The 6,148-nt window shown below is 42.9% G+C and overlaps 1 pseudogene; it reads right to left on the reverse strand.

Annotated features, from left to right (window-relative positions):
- Nucleotides 1-2,683: 2,683 nt before the first annotated feature.
- Nucleotides 2,684-3,129, reverse strand: LOC114508075 (annotated as a pseudogene).
- Nucleotides 3,130-6,148: the final 3,019 nt, after the last annotated feature.

A 6,148-nucleotide genomic window follows, 5' to 3' on the forward strand; every position in this document is an offset into this window, starting at 1 on the left:
ATGAGAGCTTTGCTGGATAGAGCAATCTGGGATGTAGGTCTTTGTCTTTCATGACTTGGAATATTTCTTTCCAGCCCCTTCTTGCCTGTAAGGTCTCTTTTGAGAAATCAGTTGACAGTCTGATGGGAACTCCTTTGTAGGTGACTGGCCCCTTATCTCTTGCTGCTTCTAGGGCTCTCTCCTTCATTTTTACCTTGGCTAATGTAAGTATGATGTGCCTTGGTGTGTTTCTTCTTGGGTCCAACTTCTTTGGGGCTCTCTGTGCTTCCTGGATTTCTTTGAAGTCTATTCCCTTTGCAAGATTGGGGAAGTTCTCCTTTATTATTTGGTCAAATAACTTTTCCACTTGTTGCTTTTCCTCTTCCCCTTCTGGTACCCCTATAATTTGGATGTTGGAATGTTTAAAAATGTCCTGGAGGCTCCTAAGCTTCTCCTCATTTTTTGAATTCTTATTTCTTCATATTTTCCTACTTGGTTGTTTTTTGTTTCCTTCTGGTCCACTCTATTGTTTTGAGACCCAGTTTCCTTCCCATCCCTATTGGCTCTCCGTGCATCTTCCTTCATCTCTTTTATGGTAACCTGCATTTTTTCATCTAATTTGTGCCCCAAATCAATCAATTCTGTGAGCTTCCTGATCACCAGTGTTTTGAACCGTGCATCTGATAGGTTGGCTATTTCTTGGTCACTCAAAAGGATGAGTCCTGGGGGACTGATCTGTTCTTCTGTTGGAGACATATCTCTCGCTGTCTCCCCCCCCCCCACGTCTGGTCACTCTTGTTACGGTGAGGGGCAGAGCCTTAGGTGTTTAGCTGGGCTGGGCACCCCAGTTGCTAGATTGTGATGTTGTATGTGGGGACGGGTGCTGGGGCAGGAGGGAACTTCCCTTCTCCTGGGATCCGTTCTCCTGGGATCTCAGTCCCTTCCCTGGGATCCTGGGTTGCACTCTCTGCCCTTGTCCACAATCACTGCTTCACTGGGTCCACCAGCCACTGCTTGCGTACTCAGGGTCCATCACTGCGATCTTGTGTGCCCTGGATGGCTTACGCGCTGAGTTCGAGCCGAGTTTGCACCGAGTTCGCACCGAGTTCTCCCCAATCACTGCACGCTGCTGCCACCACCGCTGCGGACCCGCACCTGCCCGGTTCCGCTCCTCCTACCAGTCTGGATGAACGGGTCTACTTCAACTTCTTGGCTGTCCAACTTCCATTCAGATAAATTCTCTGTCAGTTCTAGGTGTTATTCTAGCTCTAAATTGTTGTTGTTCTAATCTTGGTTGTGCGAGGAGGTACAGTGCATCCACCTATGCCTCCATCTTCGTGATACATGTTTTATATAATTCTGCTTAATATGAGAAAACATCTATTTCATACGTTGTCGCTGAGGTAGCATTTCCCATTTACAATTTTACACATCTAATAATTGAAGGAATTTTCCACAGACTCCTTCTGATTTTGTAAACCACATTCTTTCTCCCTCATATTCTTTTAGTGCTGGACTCCTTAAGATAAATTTATTAACACATACGACTTCTGGCACTGAACCTTCACATTTTATGGGATGAGTTAATACAGTGGCAGTCTGCATTTTTTTGGAAGCCATTCCTATGTAGCACTAACTAAATTATGTATGGAATATACATAGAATAACTAAACTATATATGGAAGTGACTGCAGGCTACAGAACTATATCACACTGAACCCAAACTAAATCTATCCCCAACTCAACTTCCCCTAAGTAAATCCAAATATATTGATAGCCCCTATAAAGACAGATGACAGGAGGGAGAAGAGCGACAGAGGGGAAGCTGGAGTAGAGTCAGCTGATTAGGGTTTCAATATGGTAGGTTTGCACACTCTACAAAAACATTGCCTATTCAAACACATGGCTAGAGTCCCTTCTGAGGCCTTTGAAGAGGCCTATTTACACTCTTCTCTTCCCTCCCTGCCTGCCCTTCACCCCAGTTTCCCCAGCAGTTCAGGGTATTTTCCTCTGGCTCACTGCTACAGCTCTATAGCTAGGCTCTTTTCCTCAGATTTTGGTCTGCTTCAACCTATTCTGTATCCTGAAACAAGAGTAATTATTCTAAAACACAAATTGTAGCCTGCTTGTCATTTTAGCTTAAAATCCTCAATGGCCCTTTGCCATCTATCAGTTTCGTGACACAGTTTACAAGGCTTTTCAAAGCCTGAACCATGCCTATCTTTTATCCTAATTTTTCTCACTGACCTTCAAGAACTCTTTAATCCAATTCCACTGAGTTATTTTAATTCCCTGATATTCTTTTCCTTCGGGACTTTCCCAGCTCCTAGGTCTGGATTAGGTACTGTGTTAGTCAGATATGGTAGCCCAGGCCATGATACAAATTTAACCCTACAAATGTTTATTCCTCCCACATACACAACTGACAGTCAGAACAGCTGTCCTCCATGTGGTGACTACGCCAGCCAGGCGGCAGCTTCTCTCTTACCGCATCAGAGAGAGAGCCTGGAAACACAACCCTGGTTTTAAAGCCTCTAGTCAAGGGGATTCATGCACCTTCTGCTCACAATACCTTGGTCAGAAGGAATGAGATTGCTGGAATGACTGGTGAGCATCATTAACCTGGTCATAATACCTGTCTAAGCTACTTCCGTCTTCAACCACCCTCTACAAACCCCATCACCAACTTTTTAAAAAAATTTTTAATGGCTGCAACAAAAAAGATCTAAAACTGCAGCTTCTGGAAGAACCATTGGTTCTTTATGGTCTTGTACCTCTCTACGAACTTGACCTTGGCCTCCCATAGGGCCTTGTTTTTCAGAGCAGGGTCTCTGAAGATGTCCTTGTTGATGATAGTTTTGTCCAAGGGGATAGCCACAGAGTACCATGTGGGCATGAGGTGATTGTAGTTATAAACTTTCACAAAAGACATGATTTTAGACCTCTTGGCGATTTTCCTCTTGCCCGTGGCAGCTGTTACCTTGCAGTGATAGTGGTCAATTCCAGAGCATGGCTATGGTGCCATCATTAGTGGTCTTCACGATAACCACTTTGCGTCCGGAGTAGCGTCCAGCCAGGTCCTGCACCACCTTCCCGGGTTTCATAAACTTGCCTGTTTTGACAGCAGCCACTGGGGCCCAGAGCAGAAAGGAAAGAACTGCACTCCTGCTAACACTTACCCGTGGGGTCCCCATCACCATCTTTATCACACCTTTTGCCCAGGTTTATTCACTTATCTCTCTACCCTTTATATATGTAGATATAAATTCTATGAGAGACAGAAGTATATTAGTAGGGCTTAACATTTTTTTTCTTTCCTGGTACCCAGCAGATTAAAGCTATCAAAAGTTTATTAGAAGACTTCTAACCCCAACTTTCTATAAAGTTGACTGAATTATAGAACTCATTTACATAAACTCCTTCCCTTGTGTTTCTTATACTCCAGTAAGATCATTGATTTCTGACATTATCAATTCCATGTTAAAGATCATGAAGTTGAGGGACCATAAGGAATTTGTTACAGGTTATACAGCAAAGTTGTTTTATTTTAATTCCAGATCCCATTCTCTGTCTAGGCACGAAAAGATTCACTCAGCAGGCCTGAGTTGCTCAAACGCTGCACATTTCAAAGAAAAACCAGCTGTCAGGATTGCTCTTGGCCAGTTCCTGGGAGGTGACCTGCGTCAGCGGACTATTTCACCTGGTGAGGACTTTTGTTTGCCTGAGGCCTTGGGCCATGCGTTGAGTCTGGTGAAGGCCTGTTTTGCTCTGGCACAGGCTGGGGGTGGGCGGGGTGCCAGGGAAATGGAGTCTGAGTTGTGGTCACGCACTCTGGGCTCCATGCCTCCATGACTGACCCCCGGTAAAAACTCTGGATGTCTAGGCTAGTGTGAGCTTCCCTGGTGTGCACCACTTTGCACATGTTGTCACACGTCGTTGCTGGGAGAATTTCTGGGAGTGTCCCTGTGCAATTCCACTGGGAGGAGATGCCTAGAAACATGCACCTGATCACCCCTGGACCTCTCCCCATGCACCTTCTCCCTTTGCTTATGTTAATCTGTGTCTTTGCACTGTAATGAGCTGTAACTGTGCATGTAACAGTTTTCAGAATTGTTCTAATGACTCGTCAAGCCCAAGAGTGGACATGTTGAACCCCAAAACAATGTTCTAATACACCATACTACCCTCTTGCCAGGTCCTAAAATATGTTGTAAACTGAGGTTTTCATTTGGGAAATTAATGCTTTTTATAATTAACTTCTTTACAATAAAACATTCCCATGCTATTTTCCAGAGACATAAAGCTTTACATTCAGAGGTTATTAAAAAAATATTAAATAGCACAAATAAGGGAGTTTTAAAATTATCCTTGTTTCTTGGAAAGCATCAAGTAAATACCAGCACTAGCCAATTATCTTAAGGCAAAATGCAGTAAATTAGTTTATGCTCCTACCATCTCATCTTTTAGAAAATCCTAGGAAACACAACTATTATATTTATTCAGAGAAGTGGCTTTGACATGTGACATGATGGAAATACCATGATTTGGGCATCAGCAAATTTTGTCTTAGTCATGGATTGGCCCTTAGGTAAATCTGATCCTCAGTTTCCTCCTGTATAACTTGTGATGATAATCTCTCCTTCAATAACTCATTCCATCAGAGTGAGATCAAGCATATGGAAAACATCTGGAAACATTAAAGTAGTATGTGAATGTAAAACATTATGCATCCTCAACTTAGTGGCAACAAAGCTATATTTTCAAAGTAGCTCATTTGTGCTCTTCAACTCTGCTTTTAAGTGTACCCTTCCATAGTAGGTACTTGAATACTTATCCATGAGCTATGCAGTTAAAAGTCTACCTGGTCAACTCAGTGGTCTGATTAAGGGGAATCTCAGGAGTATTGCCTGAAATATCAGGACAAAAGTTTCCTCTTGTAGCAGGTGCAGTAGGTGAAAACATGAAATACATGATCATAAGGAAAGCGGCCCGAGGATAATGACAACATGGAGAAGGCACAGACGATAGAGTAAGAGGGAAATAGAGTCAGGGCAACTGGGTTTAACTACGCACGAAGCCCTAACCTTCCGCTAAACCTGCAGACAGAGGAACCAACACCTGCCTTACTTACAAAGGCCAACAAGTCAGATGTTCTCTTAGGTGCAGCAAAAGATATTTTAACAAATTAAATATCTACATTCCAAAAATACCTGCAGATCTATCACATTTACAACAAGTAAAATACATATATGCAGTGATGTGACCAATGAAACTGCATTCAAAGATCTGGGTAAAACCAAGTTTGCATGACAGCCCACGCATTTGTCATCTTAAATGAGTTAAAGTTGATGACTCTACAAGAACACTGTAATGCATCCCATCATATTAGGGTTCTACAGAGAAACAAATAAACAGGAGGTACATGGTAGGTAGATACAGCTTGTTTATAGGAATTGGCTCACACAGTTATGGAGGCTGAGAAGTCCCACCATCTGCCCTCTGTGAGCTGGAGACCCAGGAACGCCAGTGGTATAACCCTGTCTGAGTTTGAAGGACTGAGAAGAACCTAAGAAGAAATGGTGTAAGTCTGAGTCCAAAGGTCCAAAAATCATGGGTGGGGGTGGGCACCCATGGTTTAAGACCAAGTCCAAGTCTGAAAGCCAAAGACCCAGGTACAATGAAATCCAAGGGCAGAAAATGGATGTTGAGCTCAAGCAAAGGCAGCAAATTAACCCTTCCTCCGCCTTTTTGTTCTGTTCAGGCCCTTAAGAGGTTGAATGAGACCCACCCATGTTCTTGAGTCTCTTCTTTACTCACTCCACCAATTCAAATATTGATTTTTCCCTGGAAACACCCATAAAGACACACCCAGAAATAATGTTGTTTTTACCAGCTACGTAGGAATCAGCCCCATCAAGCTGACCCATTGAATTAATCATCACAACCATAAACAAAATAATCCCTCAAACTCAGTTTAGCCCCCATGCCTTTTCTTACTCTCCTTACCTTTGGCTGTTGACTTTAGAATATATCCTTATCATTTCTTCTTTCAAATTCTTCAAATATTGCTCCTCCCCAGCACTCTCTGTCTTATGCAGCAATATTTAAGAGGTATGCATATTACTTTTACAAGTAACCCCTACCAACTGCCCATACTTCATACTTTATG

Source organism: Phyllostomus discolor, chromosome 10, assembly GCF_004126475.2.
Source record: "Phyllostomus discolor isolate MPI-MPIP mPhyDis1 chromosome 10, mPhyDis1.pri.v3, whole genome shotgun sequence".
Classification (NCBI taxonomy): Eukaryota; Metazoa; Chordata; class Mammalia; order Chiroptera; family Phyllostomidae; genus Phyllostomus; species Phyllostomus discolor.